The sequence below is a fragment of the Benincasa hispida genome, chromosome 10 (assembly GCF_027475165.1).
Source record: "Benincasa hispida cultivar pf3 chromosome 10, pf3_genome.v1.1, whole genome shotgun sequence".
Taxonomy (NCBI): domain Eukaryota; kingdom Viridiplantae; phylum Streptophyta; class Magnoliopsida; order Cucurbitales; family Cucurbitaceae; genus Benincasa; species Benincasa hispida.
Window position 1 is genome coordinate 12,276,866 of NC_143487.1, and position 9,658 is coordinate 12,286,523.

The window sequence follows — 9,658 nt, forward strand, 5'->3', positions numbered from 1 at the left end:
CGTCAAGGCAGTCTCAACTCTTGAGCTAGTTGACTAGATGTATTGACATCAACAATTCTTGTTGAACCCCCAGTAATCTCACTAGAAATCTCATGTAAAACAAGTTTACTTCGTGGTTTATGATCCCTAATGTGGTCTTCTTCCAAGAAGATAGCATTTGTAGAAACAAACACTTTGTTCTCACTTGGATCATAGAAGTATTCACCGCCCGTTTCCCTGGGGTAGCCTACAAAAAGGCAAAATTTTGAACGCGGTTCCAAATTCTTCGGGTTAGTTACAAGCACGTGGGCTGAACACCCCCCCAAATCCTGAAGTGGTATAAACTACCTTTACGGCCTCTCCACAGCTCAAAATGTGTTTCAGAAACATTTTTTGAGGGAATGTTGTTCAGGATATAGCATGCAGTCTCCACTGAAAAACCCAAAATGAGTCTGGAAGATGAACATAACTCATCATAGATTGAACCATGTCTAACAAGGTTCTGTTTCTCCTTTTTGATACACCATTTTGATGAGGTGTACCTGGGGCCGAGAGCTGAGACACAATCTCATGTTCTATCATATAGTTTTGGAATTAGAGGTCCATATACTCTCTACCACGATCAGATCGTAGTGTTTTTATCTTCTTACCTAACAAGTTTTCAACTTCAGCCTTATACTCCTTGAACTTGTCAAGGGCTTTAGATTTATGTTGCATTGGTAGAGATACCCATATTTTGAATAATCATTTATGAAAGAGATGAAATATCCATACCCACCCTGAGCTCTAACATTCATTAGACCACAAAGGTCTGAATATACAAGCTTTAAGGCTTCCTTGGCTCTGTAACCTTTTCTATAAAAGGTCATTTGGTCATCTTGCCTTCGAGGCATGATTCACACACCAGAAATAAGTTTTCTTCTAAATTCTTTAGAAGCCCACATTTCACCAACTGCTCAATCCTATTGAGGTTGATGTGACCTAACCTTAGATGCCAAAGATGGGTGTTTTCCTTAGGAGAAACCTTTGGTCTTTTAGTTGTTGTCACCATACTGAACATTTTAGGATTAAACAAGGCTTTTATGACTAACGACCTTAGTACATATAAGTTACTTTCCATTAAACCAAAACCAATCTCCATCCCATTCTTGAAAATAAACACTTTACTCTTAGAAAAGGAGACAGTATAACCTTATTCAATGAGACAAGAAACCGAGATTAAGATTCTCTTGATATGAGAAACTATGAAAACATTATCCAGTAACAGATAATCTTTTTTTATCCAAAAAAAACTTTAGCCTGCCCACAACAACAGCTGAAACAACTTCACCAGTACCGACTCGAAGAGTCATCTCTCCCTGTGGCAACGTTTGCCAAGAACTAAATCCTTGGTAAGAGGAACTGACGTGATTAGTAGCATCCGAATCAAGAATCCAGACAGAATCATCATTCTCTACCAAACACGTCTCCAAGACCAATAAATCAGATTTACTATCTTTAGACATCCTCATTTTTTGGAGAGTAGTGGGATCAATATCAGAACATAAATAAGCTCCAAGTTCCATTTAAGAGAACACTTCTCTTCTATGAACTTTAACAGAGTCAACAACACTTGCTTCCTCTTCCTGAAGTTTAACTTGGGTATTGACACTATTGGTTTTATCATCCATCCCTTTGTGCTCGAAAAGTGATAAATGATGTTCAAACAATTCTTGCAATGAATCCATGATCTCACGTGCAATGGCCATGTTCTCAACCCTTTTGGCCAAAGCATCAGGTATGCTAGCCAATATGTGAAGTCGGGCCAATGAATTAGCCTTCATCCACAACTCATATGCATTACAAACACTTCGTAGTGCATCAAAGGTCAGGACTTAAGGACATTCCTCAACCATGTCAAACTCGAGGTCGTTTACCACGAAATATGTTTTACAAAACTCTTTCTACTGTATGAAATCGGTCAAAGTAGAGGCATTAAATGGAAAATCAAACATGTTGCTGAAAACAAAAACACATTGACCTACGTTAGGTTTTAAGCAAATACTCGTTGAAAAACATACAACATCCAATACGGTTTAGCAAAACTAACATGAACCCCGTGTGACATCTAGTTTCGCAATAAAGCTCTAAAGGTTTAGGACAAAAGTTGTCGAAGGGTGGTCAATTCATCCCTCCTCTGAATTGAGACATTCTCAACTAGACATTAATACTAGAACAACTCTTGTTCCTATAACGACTAGCCATCATTGATTTGGTTAAGAAATCATTAACTTAATTAACAATTTCCCTAAGTGTGACCTGTCATTTTAGGCTCTAGAGTTCCGCCCCAAGAAGCCAATCCAAAGGGAAAAATCCCAGTTGAGGAAAAAACTAAAGTGACCCTATCCATTTCTAGAGCTCACCTTGATATTGACCAACTGCACAAAACTCATCCGAAGGGGGACGCTCCTAGGGCACCACGAGGGAGTACAAGAATGATCTCACGGTGTGAATCAATGAAGGAGACCATAGGACGTGTTGACACACACCTTTAACCCACTTACTATAAACACTCTCTCCGGCCACCTTGATATTGACTCATGCAAACACCATCCGAAGGGGGATGCTCCCAGGGCACCATGAGGCCAAGCATTAATCTCACGACGTGAACATTCAGGGAGAAACGTGAATGGAATCATTGACATATCACATATATCTCTTCCTCCCACTGAGTATTTTATAACCTAGGGTTTAGTTTATTTAGAAAAAACACGGCAAATAATTTTAACTAAGTGACTTTTTAGGTTTGCCCAAGAGTAACTTTTACCTTGGATAGTTGAACAACTTTTGATCATCATCTACTAAACTCTTTAACGGAGTCTTTGACCAACTGTCGCATGCTTGCAGAAAATCTATCTAATTCACCTTTCCAAGTAGGTTCCCAGGTAGAGGTGTTCCGTTTCTGTCAGCTTAAGTACCCCAACCTAGACAGAACCCACCTTAGACAAAAGGTCCCTTATAGATAGATTTAATACAATTTTAATCTTTTATGCCAATCAATTTAATCTTATTAAACTGATTTAAAAGATTAAACTAAGTTACTAATCCCATTAGAACCTTGAACATAGGTTTATCTCAATCCAATTTTAAAACCCTTTTAAAACATAAGTTCCCCTAAGTCCGCATGCAACTCTTTCTTATTGATTTTAGTTCTAATTTCTATTATAACACTTATCACAGAAACAATCAAAACCAACCAAAATGCAAAAAAACACGTACAAGGCATTCATAACTTTTACAAACAGCCCAAGTGTCATGCTCCATGCATTGTTCATTCATTGTTACTTTTTATATACCTCTTATACAAATAAGCAACAAACCAAGCAAAATATTCTTCCATTCAACCTTATACTATAATGCTTATAATATAAAGATCATGCATGAATATGCTTACTGCAGGCATAAATATAAGTCTTATATTACAGACTCGATTGCATGTTAATTATGCCCAAAAACATAGAAGCCTTACAAATTAACACTTTGTAATCAAAATAAAGCTTTTAAACAGAGGAAATTAACCCGTAAACATTCAGCAACACCATCCACAAACGCATTTAACACTTAAACGCAAATGCAGAACACCCACCACGACTGTAAAGGAAGTTCAAAACAGAAATGAAATTTGGAATATCAGAACAACCTGACTCTGATACCAATTGAAGGAAATCGGACATGAGGATTTTCATGAGTAATAGAATGATCGTTCCGAATTTCATTCGCAATTGAGCATTAACAATTATAGTCAAGAAATGGAAACTAACAGGTCATGCACCATACGAAATTACAACATGCTTAACAATGAGATCAAGGGAAAGATTCTACATACCTTTGAAGACTCATGCTTCAAACTCCCTCGATCATAAACGTTCGTTCAGTCTCCAAGACAGTAACACACGAACGCTCGAGCACAACATGCGTAACATCCAAGACAGCAACACACGAACGCTCGAGCACAACATGCGTAACACAGCACGATCAATAGCAAACTCGAACTGAACGATCTCCAAGATCACGAACCCAATGAACGGCCTCTAAAACTTTGAACTCAGTTTAGTTGAGTGAGGACACCACCACAATGGCTACCTTGGTATTCTCGGTGTGAGAATCCAAAAGTGTGGGCTCTGTGTGGACTTGGTTAGAGGAAGAGATCGAAGAAGTAACAATCGTGCACATGATTGAGCAAGTGGGAGATGACAAGAGTCTATCGTATAGACGAATGCTCAATCGTTTAGAAGAAGGCAATCTATCGTATAGAAAAAGCTCCGCGATCGTTTAGCTATGACCAGCTGAGTGAACTATCATATAATGTCACTCCACGATCGTTTAGTCTCTCTTTTAGCTATCGTTTAGTGAATCCAATTCACTTGACAGCAAACCGTGAGTTCCATTCCGAGAATAGTAACTCTAGCAAATCTTCTTGAATTTAGGAAAACATTTTTACTTTTATCTCACGGTTATCATGAAATCCACCAATAACTTCCCACTCAGTTGGTTATTAGAGAAAAATAGATAATTATCCAATAATTAATATTATTATAAATATATATGATAACCAACTTACCATATTATATTTATAACCTATAGTTTTAATATTTCATCTCATGAAACATATAAACCATAGTTCTTTTTTCTATTTCATAGTACTTAATGTAAATCACATTTACATTAATCCTCCACTTGGTGTATCTTATACATCACACCGATCTATTATATATAATTGAATTTCCTCTTGTCAATTTGAACATTTCAAATCAACACCAAGAACTGATTCTCAGCTTGAATCCATTGAGCTTCCAAAGGGACCTTATAGACTTGCTCGTAAGTATAGTTGGGCCAATAACCGTTATGCCCCTATAGTTACATCTAACTCCTTAAGCACCACTGATCCCTCTAATGAACATAAGTCCTAGTCCTATTATGACTGAGTCCTCTCTTCCAAAGAGAAGTTGTGGCCACTATGTTCAAGACCCAGAATCAGCCTTTAAGGGAGCAATCTATCTACTTACCCCTATTTCGGGGAAGGAGTGAATTCCATCTTGTGTAAGTTTGTTCCTAGCTCCCAAATCAGAAAAATCCCCAAAAAGGTAGGCTTGTTGAGTTGGCAATCTGTCCACTCTTACCCATACTAATCAAAGAATCGCCTTCAAAGGCAGAAGTTCCCAAAACACTCAGGATTAAGGTCATGTCACCTATGGTTGTTTAGGTAAGATGTAAGTCTCAAGTATCAACGGTGTTATATAAAGAGACTAGTCATCTCGTGGTTCGGTCTTATACAAAATCTTTGTATAGGACACCCTCGCTCACATGTCTCCACATGAATGGTCAGGATCTACCATCTATAGTAGTTCACAACACTTGCAAACCTATAAAAACGGGCTGTATCCATAGTGTCACTAGGATCAGGTATCCCTCATTAATTCTTATACTACAAACCTTTTTAGGTTATCACTTAAAGCATGATCCACTTGTATATCTCATATACTTGCTTACGTTTACATACAATAACCATGGAGCTTTGTTTATTGGATATGAGTAAATGCCAAATAAAATAACTCTTATTTTATTCATAACGATGTGTATAATTGGCAAACTACGAGACTCCGGAAGAATTAGGACACTAATCCCAACATTGTAGGTGTTACAATTGTTGTAAAGTGCTACAAATGATTTGATACTGACTGTTCATGTATCGACATGTGAGTGGTGATATTCTATACAAAGGAGTTTGTATAAAACCGGACCATGAAATGTTTAATCTCATTATATAACGTTGTTCATAATAGAGACTTATATTTCACCAAGATGTCCATAGGTAACATGACCTGAATTTTGAGTGAGTTGCAAACTCCTGCCTATGAGGGCGGTCTTTTGATTTGTATGGGTGAGAGTGGCCAGATCGCCGACTCAACAAGCCTGCCATTTTAGGGAATGGTCTGATTGGAGAGCTGGGAACACAACTACACAAGAAGGAATTCACTCCTTCCCCGAAGCAGGGGTAAGTAGATAAATTGCTCCCTTAAGGGCTGATTCTGGATCTTAAACAATGTGGCGCCATACTCTCTTCTGGCCTGAGAGGGGTTTAGTCATAGTTGGACTATGATCTATTGTTCATTATTGGGATCAGTGGTACTTAAGAAGTTAGATATAACTACAGGGGCAATATGGTAATTTGGCCTAGCTGTACTTACGAACAATTTGTGAAGGGTCATCGACTGTTGATTGGTTGTATCCAATGGACATAGATATATCTTTAGTGCGAAAAGTGCAGTTGTCGGTCTTTAGTGAAGTGCCCAACAGTTAACAGATGGTGAATAATGTACTTAAAGAGTTTAATTAATTATTCATGTACCGTTGGAGTTTCAAGCTACAGGTCTATGAGGTCCCATTGGTAGCTCAATAGGATTAATTGAGAATCATTTTTGGATTAATTTGAATTGTTCAAATTAATAGAGGGATTTAATTATATATGATCTAATTAAGTTGTTTAAATTATACATGATATAATTGTTATAATGTATTTGATACATTATAACTTAATGAGAGGAAATAAATATTTGAATGAGATTCAAATATAGTTTCTATGAATTGGATTCATAGTTGTTAAATTTAATATAAATGTGATTTATATTAAATGCCATATAAAAGAGAAAAGAAACTTTAGCTTATATTGTATGTAATACAATATTAAAGCTATAGGTTATATGTTATATTTGATATAACATATATATATATATATATATATATATATATATATATTATATAATTATAATAAATTAGTTATCATGTTTATATTTATATTAATTATTATTTTAATAATAAGGGGGGGGGGGGGAGTTGATAACGGGCAGAAATGCACGTTATTACAGTGCAAAGATATAAAACAATGAAGGATTGCGATGGTAAAAATATATAAAATTGTGTCCAAAAGCATTAAGTTTAAAACATTGCGATCGCATGCGTCCATCACATTAAAGTAGCTAACTTATGTATTTTGTGCAGGAAAATGCGTTGGTGCAAGGCAGAATTGCGATCCAAGGAAATTAGCGTCCGAGTGCATTAAGAGATTGCGACCACAAGGCTATGCGATCGTTTGCGTTCACGAAAATCTACTCAAGAAGGTGGCCGTATAGAGCCAGCGCATCAAGGTGAAAGCTTAATAAATCAGATGGGACAGAAAGTTAATGATGGTCGATTCCGAATTAAGTTGACAAGCCGTTAACGACACACTGTAATAAGTACACTCAACTTTTCGGTGACAATTATTCGACGCATTAGACAGAGAATTAATGACATCCAATTAGTGCAATCATTTGAGAGAAAAAGCTCTTCACCCTGAAGCTCTATAAATATCGAAGGCCACCTTCGTTAAAGGAGTTTGGTTCGGTTCTATTCCAGCTGAGCCATATAGTGAGTTCACCATATAGAATATAGTTAGCCTTTGTTCATATTTTTCTTATACTTAGAAGGCGGAGGTGAGAGAAGAGAGAAGACGCCGAAAGATCATCCTGGTCAGCTCTAGAGAGTGCCAGGGAGCGTGGAAAAAAGAGAGAGAGGACCGACTCTTGCGAGAGCAAGAATATTATTTGAGTAGAGTAGAGAAAAATAGTGTAAAAGCCTTGGGAAGCAAGAAATTGCTACCAGGCTCCTTATCTTTATTTCTCATTGTCATTCTGTATTTCGATTTCATTTATAGAATGGAACTTGTATTTCTACATCTGTTCGTTCTCTTTACATTACGTATGAGTAACTAAACTTTCGAATGGGTTGAGAAGTACTTAGCTAACATGACCTAAGGTCTTCATTGCATGCGATCATCTTGTCTTATGTTGCATCCATCACCTCTTTAGAGCTACTCGAGAGAGAGTCCAAAGAAAGAACCTAAGACTTGAGAGAGCTAGGTTAGAATTTAGTCTTGAGAAAGCAAGATTAGATCTGCATAAGTGAGAGATAGAGACTTAGAGATAAGCTCTGTTTGCTAACATGCATCGCATGCACCCTAGAAATAGGATATGGTAGTATACGGTCGCCTTGTGTATGTGTATGTCCTTCATCATCGCATAAGCAGGAATAGAGGCTTAGACATAAGTCCTATAGACATCATCGCAACATCGCATGCATTCTACAACTAGGAGACATAGCATTTGTATTGAGAGATGACTAGCTGTCGCATGTGTGTAGCATGATCACATGACGTGAATGTAATCTTAGGAAATGTTAGCTAAATCCCTTCTCAACCCGTTCCCTTGCATACTCATTGTACTTTCGTATTATTAACTCTTTTCTCAAATCCGCTGCATAGACTTTATACCTTAAACAACATACCAACCAACGCATTATTTTATTTGTCACCACAAGAGATTTGAAATTACCATCACATATTGTTTCCATAGTCCCTGTGTTCGATCCTGGGCTTACCAGGCAACTTAGTAGGGTTTATCCTTGGATCTTGCTAAGAAAACTTGCATGCACAATGCACATTCCACCATCGCATTCTACACCATTATTTCATCGCATTAACCACGCATCAAGTTTTTGGCACCGTTGCCGGGGACTACGGCAATACATTGTGCTAACGATAAATTTTTTATTTTCTTTGTAGACTCTCCTTCTCTATGCACTGCTTCTACTTAGGTAAGGGAAGAAGCGGGCGCCGTATGAGCGAAGGACAAAATCCTGAGCCCATTTACGACCTAGAGATTGAGAGAACCTTCCGAAGAAGAAGAAGAAACAGCTACAATAACAACAACAACAAGAGAAAGATCCAAACATGGCGGAGCAACCAAAAGATAGAGCACCAAATGCAAATAACATCATGGCGAACCCCATCCTATTGGCAAATGACTGCAATAGGCCCATCCGGGACTTTGCGTCACCCAACCTCTATGAGTTCTCACTAGAAATCACGAGTCTAGCTCTTGATGGATCGAGGTTCGAAATGAAATCGGTGATGCTGCAGATGATTCAAACTGCCAAACAGTTTGGCGGTAGGTGTGGCGAGGATCCACATGCCAACCTCCGGAGTTTTATTGAGATCTACAACACGTTTGTGTTCCCAAACATCTCTTCTGAGGAGGTTCGATTAACATTATTCCCATTTTCGTTGTGTGACTAGGCACGGAAATGGGCTTACTCTCTCAAACCAGGGGAGATTACATCATGGGAACAAGTAGTTGAGAAGTTCATGAAGAAGTATTTCCCCCCCCCCCCCCCCCCCCCCTCCCGATGGAGAACGCCAAAAGGAGGAAGTTGATCACTAATTTTGAATAGGATATTGACGAATCGCTCAGTGATGCCTGAGCGAGGTTTAAGAGGCTGGTAAGAGATTGCCCGCATAATGGCTTACCAGATTGTTTATAGATGGAAATTTTCTACCACGGACTGAACCCTGCATCACAGACGGCTGCCAATGCAGCAACAGCTAGAGGTCTGCTTGATAAGGCATACGATGAGGCCAAAGATATACTTGATCACATTTATAAAAAATCATGAAGACTGGAGAGAAAGTGATAAAAGATTAAGAATTAAAGACAGTGAAGTGAACAACGGGGCCATTGCATCCCTTCAAAACCAAATGACTGCGATGATGAATTTGATACAAGGAATCACAATCAGTAGCCTAGGAACGCATAGTGGGCAAGTC

The 9,658-nt window shown here is 38.1% G+C and overlaps 1 non-coding gene across 1 annotated transcript; it reads right to left on the reverse strand.

Annotated features, from left to right (window-relative positions):
- Positions 1-9,252: 9,252 nt before the first annotated feature.
- On the reverse strand, positions 9,253-9,359 carry LOC150033107 (small nucleolar RNA R71). The gene has a single exon (XR_016524173.1). It is a non-coding gene; the product is annotated as a small nucleolar RNA R71 (small nucleolar RNA).
- Positions 9,360-9,658: the final 299 nt, after the last annotated feature.